This window comes from Anomaloglossus baeobatrachus, unplaced genomic scaffold (genome assembly GCF_048569485.1).
Source record: "Anomaloglossus baeobatrachus isolate aAnoBae1 unplaced genomic scaffold, aAnoBae1.hap1 Scaffold_178, whole genome shotgun sequence".
NCBI lineage: Eukaryota > Metazoa > Chordata > Amphibia > Anura > Aromobatidae > Anomaloglossus > Anomaloglossus baeobatrachus.
The window spans coordinates 178,074-204,200 of record NW_027441948.1 but is presented as its reverse complement, the minus strand read 5'-3'; the positions used below and the strand labels follow the sequence as shown (position 1 = coordinate 204,200).

Here is a 26,127-nt window from a genome sequence, read left to right as displayed (position 1 = left end):
ATATGGGAACCAGTTTTGGGCTCCACATTTTAATAAGGACATTCAGAAGTTAGAGTCAGTTAAAAGGTGGGCAACTAGACTACTACAAGGAATGGAAGGCCTCCCATATGATGACAAGTTGAAAAAGTTATTAAGTGATTATTGGCTGCAATGGGGCTTTCTGGCTGGTGCCAGCCTCTCTTCTTAGCACACAGGAACCACAATCCCTACAGCATGCTTCAATGGATTCTCTCATCCCAGCCCAGTAAAACTACATATTTTACACAGTCATAAGCAGTTAAAAGGGATCTATTCTATTCAATTGCAAATGATCTAGATAAGACTGAGAATAAGATACTGCACGGGACATAGCAGAGTTGGTCAAGTTGAGTGGAGATGAGTTTGCTATTTGGCACAGCTTTTTGCATCAATAAAGCAAGTAAAAGGTGTGAAAGATAAAAAAAAGGGTGAAAGTGTGAAAAGTGAATTGGCCAAATTGAGGTGCATATAAAGTTTTTGCTTTCTTTCAATTCACTAATGGGGCTCATTTGAATCAGGTGAATTGAGTTCTGCTTTTGGAAACTGGGTTAAGAAGGGGTGCACCGGTCCTGGAGGTACTGCAATACCAGGTCAATGCGTGCAGTGGACAGAGCAAGATTTTTTCCATCTCCTTGTTCTAAAAATCCATTTAATATATGGTCCCCAGAGAGGGGACGTATCAGATATTAAACTGATAAGAACAGATTTAATTTTTTTTTTTTTCTGTTTATCAGTAGGACTTCAAAATAACAAAGGTGATCGCCTCCCGTTGCCTGGGAACCGTCCAGGCACAAGAGGGCTATGTGTCACCAGAAGGCGCACACACTTCCTCAAGGCCGGCAGACGTGCAATCCCAGGCACCTTCCAGTACCAACCAAGGTAGCGTCCTCCGAAACTACACTTGATCTTAGCCAAAAGGCCGAGAAGCTATAACCCGAATTGGTTACGGCCTTGAGTGGCACCCTGGCCTATACCGGACACATCTTAGGGAGAGGGAGACAAACCCACGCCTACAGAAGACATTTTGTCACCCAAGCCAACCCTTGAAAAGGCTGTTTTGCAGAGCAAAAACAAGAAGAATGGTGCTTTTTGCAGCCGCCGCCCACTGCAATGAATCTGAATAACTCCTCCTTTTGGACACAAGCACCTCCCCTCCCCCTTGCAGTCTTTCCAATTCATGATACAAAAAGACAGACAGACAGGACAGGACAGGACAGGCTGCCTGACTTTCCGTCACTGCCACCCTTTGCCATCCTTGCCCGTAGAAAGCCCTTTCATCATCCCCAAACCCTAATCTTTTCCCTTCCCTTCCCAGATGCGTCTCACTCCCTTTCATTAGGAAGTGAGCGCAGCCTTTTCTCCGTTCTGCACATGCGCGACGTTAAACACAAATGCGCAGGCGTGCGTTCCATTACCCTCACTGCATTCCACTCCCATACAGGAAGTGGGCGCAGCTATTACTACGGTCGCACATAAAAGAACCCACGGCCACCACTGCACATAGCTGACTCCACCACAGGACACCCACTTCTACACCAACGCAGGTAAGACAGGATCGGCACCTCTATGCTCCCGTTACAATCAGGCTCAGTCACCATGTGATAACGCTCTCAACTCTTTAGTTGCAGGCTCCCCTTGCTTCACCTCCACTGGCTGTGCTGCCATTTCCTCTCCCACCTGGAAGGTATACTTTATTCCACTATTTTCCTGTTTCTCTCTTCCCCCTTTTCCCATAACCTACTTTTATCTGCATTTGTGGGGTATCTATATGCTATTTACATCATAGTTTTATTCATTAATAAGGAAGGGAAGAGTGCCCATGAGAGTGTTGAACTGCGGAGAGCAAGAGATTAAGCTGCTCCGATTTGCCACCATTGATAAGCTGTTCTCAGTAGATACACATGCTATCCAAACAGCAGCATCCACCATTGCTTCAGCCCACCCATTCAGTGACAGCTCACCAAGTCAGCCAGAGGAGTGGTGTAAGGAATTACACGTAGGCACTGACTCCACACCTTCACATCACAAGAAGGGGGTCTACAGGCTAGTGCAAGAATACGAGCAAGTCTTCAGCAAACATCCGCTAGACTTTTGAAGAATAAAAGGGGTCAAACACTACATCCCCACAAGTGCACACCCACCCATCAAAGAGAGATATAAGCCAAAACTACCTGCACATTACCAATGTACCAAGGACATGTTGAGCAACATGAAGGAGGCTGGGGTTATCCGTGACAGTTGTAGCCTCTGGGCAGCTCCGTTGGTCCTGTTAAAGAAGAAGGACAGCACCACTCCCCTGTATTGAGGAATAGCTAGCTGCATTGAGAACTGCAAATTATTTTTCTACCCTTGATCTCACTAGTCGCTATTGGCAAGTGTCCGTTGCTGAGGCAGACCGGGAGAAGACCGCCTTTGCCACCCCGATGGGTCTCTGCGAGTTCAAAAGCATGCCCTTCGAGCTGTGCAATTTGCCAGGAACCTTCCAGAGGCTGATGGAATGCTGCTTGGGACACCGAAACTTTGAAACGGTACTGCTATACCTTTATGATGTTATTGTTTATTCTAAAGCAAACAAGATTTTAGGGTGTATAAAAAGGGAGATTAGATCCGGTGATCCCAACGTATTGTTACCCCTCTATAAATCACTTGTAAGGCCACATCTGGAATATGGGGTAAAGTCCTGAGCAGGTTGATAACCATTGGTTTGAGCATGGTAGGGTGTAGTGCGCATCTTCCTGCATCGGTAAAAGCTGCAGAAGTCCTTGAAGATTTCCGCTTCAAAGGCTGTGCCTTGATCTGTGAGGACTCTCTCTGAGTAGCCATGAGGTCTGCATAAGTGTGCTTGGAAGACCTTCGCTGCAGTATGGGCCATTAGATCTTTGACTTGTACCACAACCATAAATCTCGAGTAGTTGTCTACCATCGTAAGTGCATACGTGAGCTCGCCTCGATATTCTGCAACAAAACTCCCTTTTTCGATTTCAGTTTCAGCAAACACTCCTCTTCCTGTAGAAAATATTTATCATTACCTAAGACAGTCATTCTAATGCATGACAATATTAAGGCAATTTAGTTAAAACTTGTTTTAACTCACCTTTAAGGGGATTGATGTATTTCATGGTCAATCCAGGTTTGTCAGTGATGGCACTGACATAATGTATGGCGTCTTTTTCGGGCGTTATCCTTTGCCTTTTCATTGTGAAAATCCAGTTGCCTATATCAAAGCAAATTCTACTACTTGTAAAGTATGCAGAAAATGAAATGTAGAACATATAACATCAACTGCTTAGGAACGCATCATAGGTTAGTACTTAAAAGGATATTGTCATGTTCTAGTGATAATGCAAGCTGGACATTTTTCATGTTACCCTGTAATCGCCGGCCTGTTCTAATGCTCACAAGCCAAGATATAGGCTCAGCTGCTAAGGCTTCCCTCTGCCTTCTGAATGAAACTTGAATATGTCTGGGTCACTGTGTATATAGCAGGTGCTCAGAAAAAATAAGAGTCAATTCAATAGAAATAGCTCTGGCACACTATAGTGATCAATAACGTAAGAAAAGAACTCTTGGAATGCTGAAAATTCTTTATTTGTGCAAAAGGATAATTCATCCAACGTTTCGACCTTGTTTTTAGGTCTTTATCAAGGATAAAGTTATCTAAGATCATAAAGGGTTACAAAACCATATAAACACGTAATTAGTACATAGTACAACATAACAGTACAATATATTGCTACTTGAGAGTACAATGGGTCAAATGACCATGATGCACATACAAAAATTTTTTCCAAAGCCATAGTGAAAACATTTGTACTGAGGAAAGAAAATTTCCACATGACCTATCTGGAGAAACATTCTGGATCAAACAACCAAAAATAGTCAAGCAGGTAAATACACACCTATATGGATAACAGGATGATATGTGTTCAATTGTATAGCGTCATTGCCATTAAGGTACAAATGGAAAACTTGCAATCCTATATAGTGAAGGAAATGAACACATATCATATCAAAGAACACAGGAACATGGGTGTGAGAAAAACCTCAATGTTTATACTTTGTTCTTTATAATGGTGTGAACATGTATATGTCTCAGTACCTTATGCACTTGAGAATTCTAGTGAGTAGATCATGAAAGCCTATTTCAGAACTGGAATCGGTAAATAATTGTAGGTGGAATCTAAATGAAAAGATGGTACAAGTGTTATCATGACACGTGGGCTATAACACAATGGACCGTGTGACAAAGAAGAAAGGAGAGAAAGAAGAGGAAGAAAATGCAACTACCTGTAACATTACGTGATAGTCACTGGTAAGTATCACTTGACAATTCAAGTGAAAAAGGATTCCTTTATTAAAGGGTTCTCAGTCGCCTCAGGATCATGAAATACTAGGGTAAATGATATGAGAATGGGTAAGAAGCACCACTAAAGGAAATATGAGATGCAGGACACATATCTATAAACCCCTGAACTACATGATAGAAATAAAAAGAAGAAAAAAGAAAAAAAAGAAGAAAGAAGAAGAACACATAGAATGCGGAAAGAGAATGGGTACAACTACCTGAGTTACTGCAGGGAGGCCCCTGGTTGGTATTGTGAGGGTTAGTGGAATTCCTTCACTGAAGGGTTCTCAGTTGCCTCAGGTTCGTGAAAAATGCTATAGACAAATAATGCCCGGAGAAAAGGGGTTCATATACAGCGAATAATGGTAATACAAGGTACATGTGTCACATGTAATAGTATATATATATATATTGTACTAAGCTCTACACCAGAAATAGAAAGTAGTCCCTCTGCCTTCTGTCTAGGTGCCCTGAGTTATGTCCTGTAAACTGTCACAGGGACCCAGACACACATGTGTAGTAGGGGAATATCCCTGCTGAGATGCCAGTGCTAGAGCACTCGTTTGCTGTGGAGTTGAACGCTATGTGAGCAGTTCTTACCTTCAATGAGCAGAAGTCTCTTTTTTCAGATTTCAATATCTCTGTGGGTATCTGGCAGAAATATGGAATACTCTTTACTGCTAAGACCCTGTACACCACTCCCACTAAAGGGGGCTTTACACGCTGCGACATCGCTAATGCGGAGTCGTTGGGGTCACGGAATTTGTGACGCACATCCGGCCGCATTAGCGATGTTGCTGCGTGTGACACCGATGAGCGATTTTGCATCGCTGCAAAAACGTGCAAAATCGCTCATCGGTGACATGGGTCTCCATTCTCGATTATCGTTACTGCAGCAGTAACGATGTAGTTCGTCGCTCCTGCGGCAGCACACATCGCTCCGTGTGACACCGCAGAAACGAGGAACCTCTCCTTACCTGCCTCCCAGCCGCTATGAGGAAGGAAGGAGGTGGGCGGGATGTTCCGGCCACTCATCTCCGCCCCTCCGCTGCTATTGGGCGGTCGCTCAGTGACGTCGCTGTGACGCCGCACGGACCGCCCCCTTAGAAAGGAGGCGGTTCGCCGGTCACAGCGACGTCGCCGGGCAGGTAAGTATGTGTGACGGGTCTGGTCGGTGTTGTGCAGCATGGGCAGCGATTTGCCCGTGTCGTGCAACAGATGGGGGCGGGTATCCACACTAGCGATATCGGGACCGATATCGCAGTGTGTAAAGTAGCCTTTAATAAACTGTGTAAAGGATTTTAAGTAAAAATCCACAATAAACCAGCGCTAGATGGGTTTTTATAATTTTATTAATAGACCACAAATAAAAAATTTTTTGCTATCCTTGTTTCAAGACAGAGTATTTGATAATATACAATACACTGATTATTACTAAAACCAAGGACCACATAAAACAAGGACCACATAAAATAAAAAATGAAAGTAATGAGAATAAAATTCTTTTGTATAACCAATTAACTTCGAGGTGATACAATATTCACATTGATTTAGTTTTACCAGTCTAATGTAATGCCCCGGCCGGTGGCATATATTTTGTTTGGTTAATAATTTAGACTTATACAATGAAAGATGTACTATACCACCCCTGGCTAACTTACAAGTTTTAAGTTGTACAATATAAGTTTGCGACGTTATATTCGCCCCCAGGGCCTGGGGGAATAAACCTCACAACAACTTGACCGCAAAAAACACCCCGGATTTCTCCGTTGATTAGGCTGGAACCGCTATGTACAGGATTGACCTGTTATACTTCCAGAGCGGACGTTTTGAGGCCAGTGGCCGCGACTAGTGCTGGCTCTGGGGGAGATGTATGGTTACCGACATCCCTCTTTACAGAGCCTTTATAACACTTCACAAGGCCACAAACCAGCCGGTCCCGTATTCTCCCAAATGTACTTTCGAAATCAAGCAGTACGAAGCCACTGAAAGCACCAAGATGTTGGCTGCGGACAACAATAAGATCAGCGGTAACTACTCAGCCTCTCCAGCGGGCAGTCCAGACCGTATCCAGTGTCAGCTGACTGATTCCACACAGGAGGAAGTTGCTTGGCAGGTTAGCACCACACAAGGCTCCGATCTGCTTCCAAACGAGCAATGCAGAACCGCTGGAGGTACCAATGTATCCTGGTTGCAGACAAAGGAAATGTCAGCGGTAACCTCTCAACCTCTCCAGCAGGCAATCCGTACCGTGTCCAGTGGAAGCCGGTTGATTCCACACGAGGGAGAGATTACTTGGCAGGTTATCACCGCACAGGTGAGGTAGGCAAAAACAGAGTCCTGATCCGACACGCGTTTCGGGGGCGTGTAGCGGCCCCCTTCCTCAAGGATAACTCAGCTGTTGCCTAGAGCACTATTTATGCATATATTTAATTGGTTATAATTTGCATAAAATTAAACAATGTTTAAATTCAACCAACATTCAATGACCACTACATATATCAATTTGTGAAAGACCGTTCATAATAGCCATATAATATAATTATGTGCAAAGGTTTTTCTAAAGGTTTTTCTAAAAAGACCTATATATAGCCTTGCTTGTATCATCATATACTGGGAAGACAATGTGTATATATGCATATGCTTTTTTTCAACAATAAATTTAACAAAAGGACATCATAAAGGTGTAATATAAATTTGCTATAATATGAAAAGCCCCTTATATCTACATCAACCTTGGGCAAGTGAAGCACCAGTATTGGGCCCGCTTCTTTTCAACATATTTATAAATGACCTTGTTGGGGGCATGCGGAGTAGAATTTCAATATTTGCAGATGATACTAAACTCTGCAGGGTAATCAATACAGAGGAGGATAATTTTATATTACAGGGAGATTTATGTAAATTGGAGGATTGGGCTGAGAAGTGGCAATTGAAGTTTAATGTAGATAAATGTAAGGTCATGCACTTGGGTAGAGGAAATAAAATTTATAATTATGTACTTAATTGTAGAGCACTGGGTAAAACAGACACAGAAAAAGACTTGGGTGTATGGGTGGATGGTAAACTTCACTTTAGTGGACAGTGTCAGGCAGCTGCTGCCAGGGCTAATAAAATAATGGGATGTATTAAAAGAGGTATAAGTGTTCATGAAAAAAATATAGTTCTACCTCTGTACAAGTCACTAGTGCGACCGCACTTAGAATACTGTGTACAATTCTGGTCACCGATATATAAGAAGGATATAGCTGAACTGGAGAGGGTGCAGAGAAGAGCGACCAAGATTATTAGAGGAATGGGTGGGCTGCAATACCAAGACAGGTTATTAAACTTGGGGTTATTTAGTTTGGAAAAACGAAGGCTTAGGGGGGATCTAATCACAATGTATAAATATATGAGGGGACAATACAGAGACCTTTCCAAAGATCTTTTTACACCTAGGCCTGCGACTGGAACACGGGGGCATCCGCTACGTCTTGAGGAAAGAAGGTTTAATCATAATCACAGACGAGGATTCTTTACTGTACGAGCAGTGAGACTATGGAACTCTCTGCCGCATGATGTTGTAATGAGTGATTCACTACTAACATTTAAGCAGAGCCTGGACGCCTTTCTTGAAAAATTTAATATTACCAGTTATGTATATTAGATTTTATGACAGGGTATTGATCCAGGGAACTAGTCTGATTGCCGGATGTGGAGTCAGGAAGGAAATTTTTCCCCATTGGAACTTGTTTGCCACATTGGGTTTTTTTTGCCTTCCTCTGGATCAACATGTTAGGCTACGGGTTGAACTAGATGGACTTAGAGTCTCCCTTCAACCTTAAAAACTATGATACTATGATACTATGATATGATACCAATTTTAATATATATTATGCATATATACACATATATCTCCATGACAATCGCTTTTTTTTTTTTTTTTTTTTTTTTTCCTTCTCTCCGTATTATTATCAGTACCTATTACTCCTCTACCTATAAAAATATAAATTAATTAAAAGCAAACAGTTCTATATCATTATTGAGTCCATATGGTTTCAAGGTGTTCAATTCAAAAATCCATTGGCTTTCTGCTCGTGACATTTTTTTAATGAAATCGCCACCTCTCCAATCCTTAGTTATTTTTTGTACGCCCCATACTTGGGATCCTTTAAAGGACCCTCCATGTTTTAACACATAATGTCTGGATAGGGGGTGCTTAGTACATTTATTTTTAACACTTCTAATGTGCTCACCCACCCTTTTCCGTAGGGGTCTAATAGTTCTCCCAATGTATTTTTTCTGACAGGGACATTGAATGCAATATACTACTCCCTTTGATTGACATGTAATAAATTCTCTAATCATGACTTCTGACTGCCCCTGTAAGAAGGATTTCCGTGAAATATTTTTTGTATTCTTACATACTATACAGCTTTTGCATGGAAAAAAACCTTTCAGGCCAAATAATCCTCCCTTATTAGGTGCTGTAAGATTACGTATGGTGGGTGCCACTAAATTGCCAATATTGTTTGCCTTCCTATATATGAATATAACGTCGCAAACTTATATTGTACAACTTAAAACTTGTAAGTTAGCCAGGGGTGGTATAGTACATCTTTCATTGTATAAGTCTAAATTATTAACCAAACAAAATATATGCCACCGGCCGGGGCATTACATTAGACTGGTAAAACTAAATCAATGTGAATATTGTATCACCTCGAAGTTAATTGGTTATACAAAAGAATTTTATTCTCATTACTTTCATTTTTTATTTTATGTGGTCCTTGTTTTATGTGGTCCTTGGTTTTAGTAATAATCAGTGTATTGTATATTATCAAATACTCTGTCTTGAAACAAGGATAGCAAAAAATTTTTTATTTGTGGTCTATTAATAAAATTATAAAAACCCATCTAGCGCTGGTTTATTGTGGATTTTTACTTAAAATCCTTTACACAGTTTATTAAAGGCTACTTTACACACTGCGATATCGGTCCCGATATCGCTAGTGTGGATACCCGCCCCCATCTGTTGCGCGACACGGGCAAATCGCTGCCCATGCTGCACAACACCGACCAGACCCGTCACACATACTTACCTGCCCGGCGACGTCGCTGTGACCGGCGAACCGCCTCCTTTCTAAGGGGGCGGTCCGTGCGGCGTCACAGCGACGTCACTGAGCGACCGCCCAATAGCAGCGGAGGGGCGGAGATGAGTGGCCGGAACATCCCGCCCACCTCCTTCCTTCCTCATAGCGGCTGGGAGGCAGGTAAGGAGAGGTTCCTCGTTTCTGCGGTGTCACACGGAGCGATGTGTGCTGCCGCAGGAGCGACGAACTACATCGTTACTGCTGCAGTAACGATAATCGAGAATGGAGACCCATGTCACCGATGAGCGATTTTGCACGTTTTTGCAGCGATGCAAAATCGCTCATCGGTGTCACACGCAGCAACATCGCTAATGCGGCCGGATGTGCGTCACAAATTCCGTGACCCCAACGACTCCGCATTAGCGATGTCGCAGCGTGTAAAGCCCCCTTTAGTGGGAGTGGTGTACAGGGTCTTAGCAATAAAGACTATTCCATATTTCTGCCAGATACCCACAGAGATATTGAAATCTGAAAAAAGAGACTTCTGCTCATTGAAGGTAAGAACTGCTCACATAGCGTTCAACTCCACAGCAAACGAGTGCTCTAGCACTGGCATCTCAGCAGGGATATTCCCCTACTACACATGTGTGTCTGGGTCCCTGTGACAGTTTACAGGACATAACTCAGGGCACCTAGACAGAAGGCAGAGGGACTACTTTCTATTTCTGGTGTAGAGCTTAGTACAATATATATATATATACTATTACATGTGACACATGTACCTTGTATTACCATTATTCGCTGTATATGAACCCCTTTTCTCCGGGCATTATTTGTCTATAGCATTTTTCACGAACCTGAGGCAACTGAGAACCCTTCAGTGAAGGAATTCCACTAACCCTCACAATACCAACCAGGGGCCTCCCTGCAGTAACTCAGGTAGTTGTACCCATTCTCTTTCCGCATTCTATGTGTTCTTCTTCTTTCTTCTTTTTTTTCTTTTTTCTTCTTTTTATTTCTATCATGTAGTTCAGGGGTTTATAGATATATGTCCTGCATCTCATATTTCCTTTAGTGGTGCTTCTTACCCATTCTCATATCATTTACCCTAGTATTTCATGATCCTGAGGCGACTGAGAACCCTTTAATAAAGGAATCCTTTTTCACTTGAATTGTCAAGTGATACTTACCAGTGACTATCACGTAATGTTACAGGTAGTTGCATTTTCTTCCTCTTCTTTCTCTCCTTTCTTCTTTGTCACACGGTCCATTGTGTTATAGCCCACGTGTCATGATAACACTTGTACCATCTTTTCATTTAGATTCCACCTACAATTATTTACCGATTCCAGTTCTGAAATAGGCTTTCATGATCTACTCACTAGAATTCTCAAGTGCATAAGGTACTGAGACATATACATGTTCACACCATTATAAAGAACAAAGTATAAACATTGAGGTTTTTCTCACACCCATGTTCCTGTGTTCTTTGATATGATATGTGTTCATTTCCTTCACTATATAGGATTGCAAGTTTTCCATTTGTACCTTAATGGCAATGACGCTATACAATTGAACACATATCATCCTGTTATCCATATAGGTGTGTATTTACCTGCTTGACTATTTTTGGTTGTTTGATCCAGAATGTTTCTCCAGATAGGTCATGTGGAAATTTTCTTTCCTCAGTACAAATGTTTTCACTATGGCTTTGGAAAAATTTTTTGTATGTGCATCATGGTCATTTGACCCATTGTACTCTCAAGTAGCAATATATTGTACTGTTATGTTGTACTATGTACTAATTACGTGTTTATATGGTTTTGTAACCCTTTATGATCTTAGATAACTTTATCCTTGATAAAGACCTAAAAACAAGGTCGAAACGTTGGATGAATTATCCTTTTGCACAAATAAAGAATTTTCAGCATTCCAAGAGTTCTTTTCTTACGTTATTGATCACTATAGTGTGCCAGAGCTATTTCTATTGAATTGACTCTTATTTTTTCTGAGCACCTGCTATATACACAGTGACCCAGACATATTCAAGTTTCATTCAGAAGGCAGAGGGAAGCCTTAGCAGCTGAGCCTATATCTTGGCTTGTGAGCATTAGAACAGGCCGGCGATTACAGGGTAACATGAAAAATGTCCAGCTTGCATTATGACTAGAACATGACAATATCCTTTTAAGTACTAACCTATGATGCGTTCCTAAGCAGTTGATGTTATATGTTCTACATTTCATTTTCTGCATACTTTACAAGTAGTAGAATTTGCTTTGATATAGGCAACTGGATTTTCACAATGAAAAGGCAAAGGATAACGCCCGAAAAAGACGCCATACATTATGTCAGTGCCATCACTGACAAACCTGGATTGACCATGAAATACATCAATCCCCTTAAAGGTGAGTTAAAACAAGTTTTAACTAAATTGCCTTAATATTGTCATGCATTAGAATGACTGTCTTAGGTAATGATAAATATTTTCTACAGGAAGAGGAGTGTTTGCTGAAACTGAAATCGAAAAAGGGAGTTTTGTTGCAGAATATCGAGGCGAGCTCACGTATGCACTTACGATGGTAGACAACTACTCGAGATTTATGGTTGTGGTACAAGTCAAAGATCTAATGGCCCATACTGCAGCGAAGGTCTTCCAAGCACACTTATGCAGACCTCATGGCTACTCAGAGAGAGTCCTCACAGATCAAGGCACAGCCTTTGAAGCGGAAATCTTCAAGGACTTCTGCAGCTTTTACCGATGCAGGAAGATGCGCACTACACCCTACCATGCTCAAACCAATGGTTATCAACCTGCTCAGGACTTTACCCCATATTCCAGATGTGGCCTTACAAGTCATTTATAGAGGGGTAACAATACGTTGGGATCACCGGATCTAATCTCCCTTTTTATACACCCTAAAATCTTGTTTGCTTTAGAATAAACAATAACATCATAAAGGTATAGCAGTACCGTTTCAAAGTTTCGGTGTCCCAAGCAGCATTCCATCAGCCTCTGGAAGGTTCCTGGCAAATTGCACAGCTCGAAGGGCATGCTTTTGAACTCGCAGAGACCCATCGGGGTGGCAAAGGCGGTCTTCTCCCGGTCTGCCTCAGCAACGGACACTTGCCAATAGCGACTAGTGAGATCAAGGGTAGAAAAATAATTTGCAGTTCTCAATGCAGCTAGCTATTCCTCAATACAGGGGAGTGGTGCTGTCCTTCTTCTTTAACAGGACCAACGGAGCTGCCCAGAGGCTACAACTGTCACGGATAACCCCAGCCTCCTTCATGTTGCTCAACATGTCCTTGGTACACTGGTAATGTGCAGGTAGTTTTGGCTTATATCTCTCTTTGATGGGTGGGTGTGCACTTGTGGGGATGTAGTGTTTGACCCCTTTTATTCTTCAAAAGTCTAGCGGATGTTTGCTGAAGACTTGCTCGTATTCTTGCACTAGCCTGTAGACCCCCTTCTTGTGATGTGAAGGTGTGGAGTCAGTGCCTACGTGTAATTCCTTACACCACTCCTCTGGCTGACTTGGTGAGCTGTCACTGAATGGGTGGGCTGAAGCAATGGTGGATGCTGCTGTTTGGATAGCATGTGTATCTACTGAGAACAGCTTATCAATGGTGGCAAATCGGAGCAGCTTAATCTCTTGCTCTCCGCAGTTCAACACTCTCATGGGCACTCTTCCCTTCCATATTAATGAATAAAACTATGATGTAAATAGCATATAGATACCCCACAAATGCAGATAAAAGTAGGTTATGGGAAAAGGGGGAAGAGAGAAACAGGAAAATAGTGGAATAAAGTATACCTTCCAGGTGGGAGAGGAAATGGCAGCACAGCCAGTGGAGGTGAAGCAAGGGGAGCCTGCAACTAAAGAGTTGAGAGCGTTATCACATGGTGACTGAGCCTGATTGTAACGGGAGCATAGAGGTGCCGATCCTGTCTTACCTGCGTTGGTGTAGAAGTGGGTGTCCTGTGGTGGAGTCAGCTATGTGCAGTGGTGGCCGTGGGTTCTTTTATGTGCGACCGTAGTAATAGCTGCGCCCACTTCCTGTATGGGAGTGGAATGCAGTGAGGGTAATGGAACGCACGCCTGCGCATTTGTGTTTAACGTCGCGCATGTGCAGAACGGAGAAAAGGCTGCGCTCACTTCCTAATGAAAGGGAGTGAGACGCATCTGGGAAGGGAAGGGAAAAGATTAGGGTTTGGGGATGATGAAAGGGCTTTCTACGGGCAAGGATGGCAAAGGGTGGCAGTGACGGAAAGTCAGGCAGCCTGTCCTGTCCTGTCCTGTCCGTCCGTCTTTTTGTATCATGAATTGGAAAGACTGCAAGGGGGAGGGGAGGTGCTTGTGTCCAAAAGGAGGAGTTATTCAGATTCATTGCAGTGGGCGGCGGCTGCAAAAAGCACCATTCTTCTTGTTTTTGCTCTGCAAAACAGCCTTTTCAAGGGTTGGCTTGGGTGACAAAATGTCTTCTGTAGGCGTGGGTTTGTCTCCCTCTCCCTAAGATGTGTCCGGTATAGGCCAGGGTGCCACTCAAGGCCGTAACCAATTCGGGTTATAGCTTCTCGGCCTTTTGGCTAAGATCAAGTGTAGTTTCGGAGGACGCTACCTTGGTCGGTACTGGAAGGTGCCTGGGATTGCACGTCTGCCGGCCTTGAGGAAGTGTGTGCGCCTTCTGGTGACACATAGCCCTCTTGTGCCTGGACGGTTCCCAGGCAACGGGAGGCGATCACCTTTGTTATTTTGAAGTCCTACTGATAAACAGAAAAAAAAAAAAATTAAATCTGTTCTTATCAGTTTAATATCTGATACGTCCCCTCTCTGGGGACCATATATTAAATGGATTTTTAGAACAAGGAGATGGAAAAAATCTTGCTCTGTCCACTCCACGCATTGACCTGGTATTGCAGTACCTCCAGGACCGGTGCACCCCTTCTTAACCCAGTTTCCAAAAGCAGAACTCAATTCACCTGATTCAAATGAGCCCCATTAGTGAATTGAAAGAAAGCAAAAACTTTATATGCACCTCAATTTGGCCAATTCACTTTTCACACTTTCACCCTTTTTTTTATCTTTCACACCTTTTACTTGCTTTATTGATGCAAAAAGCTGTGCCAAATAGCAAACTCATCTCCACTCAACTTGACCAACTCTGCTATGTCCCGTGCAGTATCTTATTCTCAGTCTTATCTAGATCATTTGCAATTGAATAGAATAGATCCCTTTTGGCTGCTTATGACTGTGTAAAATATGTAGTTTTACTGGGCTGGGATGAGAGAATCCATTGAAGCATGGTGTAGGGATTGTGGTTCCTGTGTGCTAAGAAGAGAGGCTGGCACCAGCCAGAAAGCCCCATTGCAGCCAATAATCACTTAATAACTTTTTCAACTTGTCATCATATGGGAGGCCTTCCATTCCTTGTAGTAGTCTAGTTGCCCACCTTTGAACTGACTCTAACTTCTGAATGTCCTTTTTAAAATGTGGAGCCCAAAACTGGTTCCCATATTCCAGATGTAGCCTTACAAGTGATTTATAGAGGTGTAACAATACGTTGGGATCACGGGATCTAATCTCCCTTTTTATACACCCTAAAATCTTGTCCCAAGCAGCATTCCATCAGCCTCTGGAAGGTTCCTGGCGCATTGCACAGCTCGAAGGGCATGCTTTTGAACTCGCAGAGACCCATAGGGGTGGCGAAGGCGGTCTTCTCCCGGTCTGCCTCAGCAACGGACACTTGCCAATAGTGACTAGTGAGATCAAGGGTAGAAAAATAATTTGCAGTTCTCAATGCAGCTAGCGATTCCTCAATACGGGGAGTGGTGCCGTCCTTCTTTTTTAACAGGATCAACAGAGCTGCCCAAAGGCTACAACTGTCACGGATAACCCCAGCCGCCTTCATGTTGCTCAACATGTCCTTGGTACACTGGCAATGTGAAGGTGGTATTGGCTTATAGCTCTCTTTGATGGGTGGGTGTGCACCTGTGGGGATGTGGTGTTGGACCCCTTTTATTCCCCCAAAATCTAGCGGGCTTCCCACCGGTAACCCGCTCCCCAGCTTGGATGGATGCTGAGGGAGCCCCTTTTGCCCGCAGGATCTGGCCCTGGGAACTGTAGCCTTGGCGGTGACTGTGCTTCCCTCTACGGTGTGAGCTGTTGCCTTCAATCGGGTCTTGACTGCTGGGAAACCCTGGAGGTTCCTGTCGCTAACGGATTTGACCGGTTTTACGGCGACTCCTAGCCTGGTCGGGGTCCGTAGGCCCTGCCGGATGGTGCTGGCTTCTCTTCACTCCCCGATCTGGTACCGGCGGGCCACCGCCCATCCCCGGTCCGTACGGTTCACTCCAATCAGCCTCTCCTGCAGAAGGTCACCACCGTCTGCCAACCTTGCTGAGTGCCCGGGCCACACACCCGGACACGGTCAGTCTCCTCTCCTCTTCACTTCTCTAACTCCAAAACTGATCTCTAATCTGACTCCTTTTCCCGCCTCCAGGACTGTGAACTCCTCGGTGGGTGGGATCAACCGCCTGGCCCACCCCCTGGTGTGGACATCAGCCCCTGGAGGAAGGCAACTAGGATTTGTGTTTAGCTTCGGTGTGCCTAGCCGGAGTGTAGAGTGTGTTGGTGTAGTACCTGTGACGACCTGGCTTGTCCAGGGCGCCACATTCCCCTATAGTAAAATGCAGACCGTCCGCGGGCTGCCCGTCCATCACCGGTTTTATTTTCACAACTGAAAAAGAATAAAACGGTAAAACATGTAAAAGCATCATAAACATTTTACAACGGTACAGCTTCCGCTCTTCTCCCACCCAAACAACCTGGCCCTGATGCTGCCCCTAAGAAGCGGGCAGCACCCCTTGACCCCAGTCCAGCACCAAGTTGCCCGAGCGGGTTCTGTCTCTTTCAGGGGGCCCACGTCCAAGGGGACCCCTGAACCCCCGGAGGATCGCCACCGGTTACGGTAGTGGCGGGCCTAGGCCATCCCTTTCCTCCAGGCCCATCCTCCCAAATCAGCCTCTCCGGAGGCGGTAACGGTGTCAAGCCAACAAACATTTTTATTTACATTGCACTAAGTTTGTGGTTGCCCTGCAAGTTCTCGGGCTTGTCCGTAAGCAGTTCCTTACGCAATGGTTGCACAGTCCCTACGGGGACAACAGTTGCCGGCAACGGCCGGTTTAATCACGGTTCAATCAGGTAAACTTCTTCTTCTTTATCATTTAAAACTTTCAAACTGGTACACTCAACACATAAAGCCCCCCCCCTGTTAAAGAGTAGTTTCCCTGTACCTAAGTGGGGGTCTACCTAGGTTGGGGCGAGTGGACCTTCGGGGTCCGGTGTCAGTGGTGACAGGCAGTGGGGCAGAGGGAACAGTCAGTTCCTCCTCCCTGCTATCATGTGGGGCAGGCGGAGGCGTAGGGGAGCTGGGTACAGGTACATCCCTGGGCACTGGCTCGCGGTTAACCGTTTCCATCATTTCTTCATCCACGGGTTGTGGGAACAGTATCACTGGAAGGATCACCGCACCGTTCTGTGTAGGCCAGTCTGCTGGAAAATCACCCATCATGGTGTGGATTACCTCTTTTTCCTTCTCCACTGGACTGGGAACTGGAGCCTCATCCGCTACTCTCAATGCTGGTGGGCACTTCTTCAGGTGGTCTCGGGAAACCGTGGCCAAAGTCCCCCCCTGGTCACGGCTGATCTGGTAGGCCTTCTCATTCTCCCATCCTGTGGGCTGGACTACATACGGGGTTTTTTCCCATTGATCATCCAGCTTGTGGGCCCTTCTTTTCCGCTTCAGCACTACATCCCCAGGTTGGAAGGAACCGGCAGGCGCCTTCTTGTTGAAGCACTGCTCCTGTTGTCCCCGACTCCGGCACAAGTTCTTTTCAACATACTCCTGGACCTGTCGGTACTGTGTCCTCCGCCGAGTGTCCCATTCAGCTGTCGACAGGAGTGCTTCTGAAGCTTCCAAGCCCATTTCCAGATCCACTGGTAGCCGGCCGGGACGAGCTCTCATCAGGTATGCTGGAGTGCATTTCGTAGAGCTGGAAGGGATGTTGTTGTACATATCGACCAGGTCAGGTAGCTTCTCCAGCCACAGGTTCCGCTCTTCCAGTGGTAACGTCTTGAGGAGGCCCAGGACCAAGTGGTTCATCTTTTCACAAATGCCATTGGTTTGGGCGTGGTAAGGCGTGGTCCGGATTTTCTTGCAGCCGTACAACTGGCAGAATTCCTGGAATACCTCTGCTTCAAAGGCCGGACCCTGGTCGGTAAGCACCCTCTCCGGGTACCAATGCGGTCAACAGAAATAAGCCTGGAAAGCCTTAGCAGCGGTGCGGCCGGTTAAGTCCTTAACTGGGACAACCACCAGGAACCTCGAGTAGTGGTCTACGATGGTCAGAGCGTAGGTGTACCCACTTCGGCTGGGGGTGAGCTTTACATGGTCAAGGGCAACCAGCTCCAGCGGTTGGTGTGTAATGATCGGGTGTAGGGGTGCCTTCTGGCTGGCCTCGTCCTTCCTTCTCAATGCGCAAGGGCCACATTCTCGGCACCAGGCCTCCACAGATTCCCGCATTCCACTCCAATAGAACCGCTCTCTTAACAACATCTCTAGCTTCTTCCACCCGAAGTGCACTGCACCATCATGGTATGCTTGCAGGACGGTGGGCACGTTAGCCTGGGGAATCACCAGCTGGCGGATCTTCTCGTGAGTCTTTGGATTAATCAGCTCGCGATACAACTTCCCCTGGTGTAGGTATAGCCGGGTCCGTTCTTGCCACAGACGTTGGGCTTCGGCAGGGGCAGCAGGGTCTATCCCAGCAGAACCCTGTTCCACTAGAGTCTTGACCAGGCGGACAGCAGGTGCCTGGTCCTGAGCTTCCTGCCAGTCCTGTCGGGGCAGCGGATCCAGGTTCACCCGTTGTTGGTAGACGTGCACCTTCTCAGTGAATGGCCGGTGAAATGCAGGCAACTCGATCTCTTCGAGGTCATCATCCTCTGGCCCCTCTTCCGACAGGTGGGGCATCCGGGAGAGTGCATTGGCATTGACGTTGGTACGGCCGGCCCGGTACTTGATGGTGAAATCGTAGTTGGCTAACCTGGTCACCCACCGCTGCTCCAACGCGCCCAGCTTGGCCGTATCTAGATGGGTCAGCAGGTTATTGTCTGTGTACGCGGTGAACTTGGCTGCTGCCAGGTAATGGCGGAACCGCTCGGTGATAGCCCACACCAGTGCCAAGAGCTCAAGCTTGAAGGAGATGTAGTTCTCAGGGTTCCTCTCAGTCGGTCGGAGTTTTCGGCTAGCATAAGCTATTACCTTTTCCCTTCTGTCTTGGACCTGGGATAGAACAGCCCCCAAGCCCACATTGCTGGCGTCGGTGTAGAGGATGAATGGGCGGCTGTAGTCAGGGTACGCTAGGATTTCCTCTCCGGTCAGGGCTGTTCTCAGCTGGCGGAAGGATTCCTCATGCTTTTCTTCCCACACCAATGGGGCTACTAGGGATCTACCACCCTTGGTCTGTCCTATGAGGAGGTCTTGCATGGGGGCAGCCATCTTTGTGTACCCCTTAATGAAGCGACGGTAATATCCCATCAGGCCCAGAAACTGCCTCACTTCCCTCACTGTGGTCGGTCTCGGCCAGTCTTGGATGGCGGTGATCTTCTCGGGGTTGGGGGCGACACCTTCCGCACCAACCACATGTCCTAGGTACTGCACTCTGGGTTTCAGCAGATGACACTTTGAGGGCTTCAGCTTCATCCCATACTTGGCAAGGGACGCGAACACCTCGGCTAGGTGCTCCAGGTGGGCTTCATACGTCTGTGAGTACACAATCACATCATCCAAGTACAGCAAAACGGTCCCATAGGCAGTCTTCTCTCGGTCTTCCGGTGCCACGGCCACCTGCCAGTACCCGCTGGTGAGGTCAAGGGTGGAGAAGTAGTTAGCGGTTCTCAGCGAGGCCAGGGACTCTTTGATGCGGGGCAGAGGGTAAGCATCCTTATGCGTTATCTGGTTAATCTTCCGGTAATCCACACACATCCGCATGGTGCCATCCTTCTTCTTAACCAGCACCAACGGAGCGGCCCAGGGACTACAGCTGTCCCTAATAACCCCTGCCTCCTTCATGTTCCTCAACATGTCTTTGGCGCATTGGTAGTGCGCAGGGGGAATAGGCCTGTATCTCTCTTTAATAGGGGAGTGTGTACCGGTAGGGATGTGGTGTTGAACCCCTTTAATCTGCCCAAAATCTAGAGGGTGCTTGCTAAAAACCCGCTCATACTCCTGTACCACCTGGTATACCCCTTCCTTGTGGTGTATGGGGGTATCATCAGTGCCGACATGTAGCTCTCGATACCACTCGCCTAACTCCCCCAGGGATGAGTGGGAACCGGCAGCAGGCGGTGTGACCGGGGGAACGGCTTCATGGATCGTGTGGGGATCTAGAGTGAGCAATTTGGCAAGGGTAGCGTACCGGGTGGTGCATGAATGCACACATATTGGTTTTATAATCTTATTGTATTACTTTATATTCTTATTTCATTTGTGCATATCTCCACCATAATCCTGGCTACGAAATATAGCTTTTTTTGGGGTACACAGGTAGTAAGGTCTTCTTTCTATTTCTTTAGGGGTGATATAGCCTGGTGGAACTCTAGACCTCTAACATTATATATGCACCCTTTTTCTTTATGGTTCTTGGACACCTTATAACATTCTTCCATACATATATATCTTTCTCATAAATTATAAATAATTAGGCATTTTTATATATTTTATTTACATTTTCATAAATAACTTTTTACAAAGCATGGGGGACATTCTCACATACATATAATTTTCATGTACGCATTCTGAAAATTTACGCATAAACCGTACACACTCCTTTTTGTAACAATTTCTATAACTCATTCGCTGAACTCTCATCCCGGATATTCATTCTTACACCGAATTTCCTGTTATAACACAACATTCATGATTTTTATTCAATTTATTTTTATTTTTTAGGTTTATTAGTAGTGATGAGCGAGTACTAAAAAGCTCGGGTGCTCGAAGCTCGGGCCGAGCCTCCCAAGATACTCGTGTACTCGGCCCGAGCACCGAGCCCAATGTTATCCTATGGGAGACCCGAGTATTTTTGTGAAATGACCACCGGCAGCATGTAGAAACCCTAAAAATGGCACAAAAGTCTCCGAAGAGTGCTCAAATGACATGGCAACAGCATGGGGAAGACCCCTTGAAGCATTTATCACTCAAAAGTCACAGCTGTGAATAATTTTGTCCGCGTTTTACGCCATTTTTACGGACTCACCAGAAAACCTTCCAAAATGACACCAAAATGATTTTTCATAGCGGAAATGTTAAGGGCACATACCCAATAGTGAGATAGAGCTAATGTATGTTACTTTTTGAGATCAATACATGAAAGATTTTACGTAAAACATTGTGTGGCACTCCGATGTCCCTGAGAAGAGACGTACATAAAGGCCTCTGAGTCTAATGTGCCCATTTTGAGGAACTGAGTCTTTGTAGTATTTTCCTTTGCCAGGGCAGTCCAAAATTGTGAGGTTCACCAATGCCCCTGCATACAGACGTGCATGATGGCCTGTAAACCTGAAGTGCCCATTGTAAGGAAGTGGGTCTATTGTAGTATAGCCCTTAGGCAGGGCAGCCAAAAATTGGGAGGCTCCACGTTGTCCCTGGATAGAGACGTGCATGAGGGCCTCAAAACATTAAGTGTCCAGTGTCAGGAAGTGGGTGTATTATAGTATAGCCCTTAGGCAGGGCAGCCAAAAATTGGGAGGCTCCACGTTGTCCCTGGATAGAGACGTGCATGAGGGCCTGTAAACCTGAAGTGCCCATTGGAAGGAAGTGGGTCTTTTGTAGTATAGCCCTTTGGCAGGGCAGCCAAAAATTGGGAGGCTCCACGTTGTCCCTGGATAGAGACGTGCATGAGGGCCTGTAAACCTGAAGTGCCCATTGGAAGGAAGTGGGTCTTTTGTAGTATAGCCCTTTGGCAGGGCAGCCAAAAATTGGGAGGCTCCACGTTGTCCCTGGATAGAGACATGCATGAGGGCCTCAAAACATTAAGTGTCCATTGTCAGGAAGTGGGTGTATTATAGTATAGCCCTTAGGCAGGGCAGCCAAAAATTGGGAGGCTCCACGTTGTCCCTGGATAGAGACGTGCATGAGGGCCTGTAAACCTGAAGTGCCCATTGGAAGGAAGTGGGTCTTTTGTAGTATAGCCCTTTGGCAGGGCAGCCAAAAATTGGGAGGCTCCACGTTGTCCCTGGATAGAGACGTGCATGAGGGCCTCAAAACATTAAGTGTCCATTGTCAGGAAGTGGGTGTATTATAGTATAGCCCTTTGGCAGGGCAGCCAAAAATTGGGAGGCTCCACGTTGTCCCTGGATAGAGACGTGCATGAGGGCCTCAAAACATTAAGTGTCCATTGTCAGGAAGTGGGTGTATTATAGTATAGCCCTTAGGCAGGGCAGCCAAAAATTGGGAGGCTCCACGTTGTCCCTGGATAGAGACGTGCATGAGGGCCTCAAAACATTAAGTGTCCATTGTCAGGAAGTGGGTGTATTATAGTATAGCCCTTTGGCAGGGCAGCCAAAAATTGGGAGGCTCCACGTTGTCCCTGCATAGAGACGTGCATGAGGGCCTCAAAACATTGTTCCCATTGCAAAGGAGCGGGTCTCCTGTCGTTGTAATGTCCATTCTGCAAAGAATGGGCGAAAAAATTTACCACTGGGGGTATACCTGAAACAAAGGCCTAACTCTTGTAACGGTCATCATGGTGGCGCATGAGGAGAAGGAGGAGCAGTCCAGCGATTATCCAAAGTCCAGAAGTGTGTACCCATGGGTGACTGGAGGTACATGGCAAATTCCCGTTACAAACTTTAAATTCCGCTCTCATTTGCTGGTGGTGTGGTGAAGTCTGGCCCAATCCAACCCTTGTTCATCTTGATCAGAGTCAGCCTGTCAGCATTTTCAGTTGACAGGCGGGTGCGTTTATCTGTAATGATTCCACCTGCGGCACTAAAAACACGCTCTGACAAAACGCTAGCGGCAGGGCAGGCCAGGACTTCCAAGGCGTAGAGAGCCAATTCATGCCACGTGTCCACCTTGGATACCCAATAATTGTAAGGCACAGAGGAATGTCGGAGTACAGTTGTTCGATCTGCAAGGTACTCCTTGAGCATCTGGGCAAACTTAGGATTTCTTGTGGCACTACCCCGCACCTCAGGGGCTGTGGTACGTGAGGGGCTGAGAAAACTGTCCCACATCTTAAAGACTGTTCCCCTACCTCTGGCGGATTGGACTTGTGCCTCTCTCGGCTGTACGCCTTGGTTGTCCACTGATTCCTGACCTATGCCGCTAGCGTTTTGTGAGGGGAATGCTTTGCCTACTTCCGTGACTATGGCCTTCCGGAACTGCTGCATTTTGGTTGACCTCTCCGCCTCGGGAATAAGAGACATAAAGTTCTCCTTGTAGCGTGGGTCTAACAGTGTTACTAACCAGTAATGATTGTCGGCCAAGATGTTCTTAACGCGAGGGTCACGAGACAGGCAGCTTACCATAAAGTCAGCCATGTGCGCCAGACTCTTAACAGCCAGGACTTCAGTAGCCTGACCAACACGTTGACTGAACATGCTGTCCTCCTCCTCCTCCTCCTCCTCCTCCTCATCTACCCTGTCCTCTGGCCAGCCACGCTGAACCGAGGATATGACTGGTGTGCATGTCATATCCTCAATTTGGCCGGAGATTTGCTCCATGTCTTCATCCTCCTCCTCGTCATAGTCCTCCACTGCACGTTGTGATGAGACGAGGCTGGGCTGTGTGTTATCACCCACACCCACTACTGTTTCTTGCTGCAACTCATCGCGCTCCGCCTGCAATGCATCATGTTTGGTTTTGAGCAGAGACCGTTTTAGAAGGCAGAGTAGCGGTATGGTGACACTAATAATGGCGTCATCACCACTCACCATCTTGGTGGAGTCCTCAAAGTTTTGGAGGATGGTACATAGGTCGGACATCCATCTCCACTCCTCAGGTGTTATGTGTGGAGTTTGACCCATTTCCCGACGGCTTAGGTGATGCTGGTACTCAACAACTGCCCTCTTCTGCTCACATATCCTGACCAACATGTGCAGAGTTGAATTCCAACGCGTGGGGACATCACACACCAGTCTGTGAGCCGGAAGATGCAAACTGCGCTGAAAGCCGGCAAGGCCGGCTGAAGCAGTAGGTGACTTTCGAAAATGTGCAGACAGGCGGCGAACTTTTACCAGCAGATCAGACAGCTCTGGGTATGACTTTAGAAACCGCTGAACCACGAGGTTGAGCACATGGGCCACGCATGGAACATGTGTCAGCTGGCCTCGCCTCAAAGCCGCCACCAGGTTCCGGCCATTGTCACACACGACCTTTCCTGGCTTTAGGTTCAGAGGTGTGAGCCAGTGATCTGCCTGCTGTTTCAGAGCTGTCCACAGCTCTTCTGCATTGTGGGGTTTGTCACCTATGCAGATTAGCTTCAGCACAGCCTGTTGCCGCTTCGCCGAGGCAGTGCTGCAGTGCTTCCAGCTTGGGACTGGTGTGGAGGGTACAGTGGATGAGGATGCGCAGGAGGAGGAGGAGGCTGAAGAGCATGACATTCCGGAGCTGTAGAGTGTGGGTGAAACACTGACTGAGGAAGGCCTGCAAACCTTGGTGTGGGAAGGACGTGTTCCGTCCCTCGCTCAGACTGGGTCCCAGCTTCCACAATATTAACCCAGTGTGCCGTCAACGAGATGTAGCGGCCTTGCCTACAAGCACTTGTCCACGTGTCTGTGGTTAGGTGGACTTTGGGTGAAACAGCGTTGTTCAGGGCACGTGTGATGTTTTGTGACACGTGGTTATGCAACGCGGGGACGGCACACCGGGAGAAATAGTGGCGGCTGGGGACCGAGTAACGTGGGACAGCTGCCGCCATCAGGTCGCGGAATGCTTCTGTCTCCACCAGCCTAAAAGGCAACATTTCCAGCGCAAGCAGTCGCGAAATGTTAGCATTTAGAACTGTGGCATGTGGGGTGTTGGCAGTGTATTTGCGCCTGCGTTCAAAGGTTTGCTGAATGGATAACTGAACGCTGCGCTGGGACAAGGACGTGCTTGATGATGGTGTTATTTCTGAGTAGGCAACTGCAGGTGCAGGACCGGAGGAGGCTTGTTCGCAGGCAGCATGGACAGGGGATTGGCTCGCATGCACAACCAGCGAAGACGTAGCAGTGACATTAGCAAGCACTGCTCCTCGACTCTGTTGTACTTCCCACAAAGTCGGGTGCTTGGCTGACATGTGCCTGATCATGCTGGTGGTGGTCAGGCTGCTAGTTTTGGTACCCCTGCTGATGCTGGCACGGCAGGTGTTGCAAATGGCCTTTTTAGAATCATCTGGATCCAACTTAAAAAACTGCCAGACTCGGGAAGAGCTAACATTTGTACAGGCACCTTGTGTCGTGTTGTTGTTCCGGGGAACGGTTGCCTGACTTCTGCCTGGAGCCACCACCCTGCTTCTTACTGCCTGTTGGGATGCTACGCCTCCCTCCCCCTGTGCACTGCTGTCCTCGCTCTGCATATCCTCCTGCCAGGTTGGGTCAGTTACTGGATCATCCACCACGTCGTCTTCCTCTTCCGCACCCTGCTCCTCCTCCTGACTTCCTGACAATTGTGTCTCATCATCGTCCACCCCTTGTTGAGACACGTTGCCAACTTCGTGAGAACGTGGCTGCTCAAATATTTGGCCATCTGTACATACGATCTCCTCATGACCCACTTCAACATGAGCTGGCGAGAGGCCAGAATGTGCGAATGGAAACGTGAACAGCTCTTCCGAGTGTCCAAGTGTGGGATCATTAATGTCCGAGGACGTGTACTCAGCCTTGTGGTAGGAAGGAGGATCAGGTTCTGAAATGTGCGGTGCAGTATCACGGCTACTGACACTTGACCGTGTGGAAGACAGAGTGTTTGTGGTGGTGCCAATCTGACTGGAAGCATTATCCGCTATCCAACTAACAACCTGTTGACACTGGTCTTGGTTCAAGAGCGGTGTACTGCTGCGGTCCCCAAGAATTTGGGACAGGACGTGCGAGCGACTAGATGTGGCCCTTTGTTGTGGCAAAATTAGAGCTTGCCCACGACCTCGGCCTCTGCCTGCACCACCATCACGTCCACTTCCTTGTTCCTTGCCAACGCCCTTGCGCATTTTGCAATGCTGTGCTGACGTGTATTCACTAGACTTGGGCGTTATATCAAAGTTTGTGCAAATTGTGCACCTGTACGCTGCCACTGACAGGCACACACGTGCGGTTTTTAAATGCAAGCACGGACGCACTAAGAACCTAACAGGTTTTAGGAGCAAAAATTAATGACGAGGACTCTGACACTATCAGCCACTGCTGACTGACGTGTATTATACACTACACTTGTGCGTTATATAATAGTTTGGTAAAAACGCACACAAGTGCACCTGTACGCTGCCACCGACAGGCACACACGTGCGGTTTTTAAATGCAAGCACGGACGCACTAAGAACCTAACACAGGTTTTAGGAGCAAAAATTAATGACGAGAACTCTGACACTATCAGCCACTGCTGACTGACGTGTATTATACACTACAATTGTGCGTTATATAATAGTTT

General features: G+C 46.6%; 2 pseudogenes; one reads left to right on the top strand and one right to left on the bottom strand.

The window, feature by feature from the left end:
• Positions 1–571: 571 nt before the first annotated feature.
• Positions 572–778, bottom strand: LOC142260767 (U2 spliceosomal RNA; annotated as a pseudogene).
• A 13,402-nt stretch (positions 779–14,180) lies between these two features.
• LOC142260770 (U2 spliceosomal RNA) lies at positions 14,181–14,387 on the top strand (annotated as a pseudogene).
• The last annotated feature ends 11,740 nt before the right edge of the window (positions 14,388–26,127 follow it).